Genomic DNA, 904 nt, shown 5'->3' on the forward strand with positions numbered 1-904 from the left:
TGAGTGCTGATGATCAATTTGATTACCTTGGTGATTTTGACCTTCTCATCTAGCATTGAAACATATGGATCACACCCTTTAATTAAATTCAAGTTTAAAGGGTGTGTACAGTTCTGGTTGAGGTGAGGATTTAGCTCTTAACGTTTTGCAAGATATTCAGAAACCACTCTATGAGATGTCCAAGAGCATACAATTCTAAGGGGTATCAAAAGTTTAGTTGATAAAAATTGGTTTTGAAATGGCTGAGATATCAAAAAAAAACAAGGTGAAACAAAGAGATCCTAATAAAAGGCGTGGCATGTCGCCTTTTATCATTATCACTTTTTTGGATATCTTGGCCATTTGAAAACCAATTTTCATCAAATAAACGTTGACTCCTTCTTAAAATTTCATGCTCTTTCATATTTCACAAGAAGTTTCTCATTATCTCACTTAGGAATATTCAAAACATGAATCCCCACCTAAACCAGTACTGTACAGTCCCTTTAAATACATTGTATCTGGGTAATTGGGCAGTGCATCGACTTTCATGCATGGAAATGTAAAATAAAATTGTCTCTTTTTTTGGTGAATTGCACGAAAACATACCAGTATTAAAGCGATTGCGCAGCGCAAGTTTAAGAACCTGGGAATATGTTTTTTAAGTGGCTCAGCACAATAATAAATCATGTGAAAATCAAGACATTTATAAAGGAATAAAATCCAATAAACAAAATGGCAAAAGTTCTATCAACCTCAGATCAGCTTGAGTCTCTCCTAATGGTTTGCACACAAAAAACATACAAATCATATTATTACCTCCGCCAAGGAAGGAGGAGGTTAAGCGATCATCGGCGTTGATTTGTCTGTTTGCAAAATAACTCAAAGAGTTGTGCACGGTTGAAAATGAAACTTGCATAAAAAG

The sequence above is a fragment of the Diadema antillarum genome, unplaced genomic scaffold, assembly GCF_040938485.1.
Source record: "Diadema antillarum isolate AM-2024a unplaced genomic scaffold, OU_Dant_1.0 seq00000807_RagTag, whole genome shotgun sequence".
Lineage (NCBI taxonomy): Eukaryota > Metazoa > Echinodermata > Echinoidea > Diadematoida > Diadematidae > Diadema > Diadema antillarum.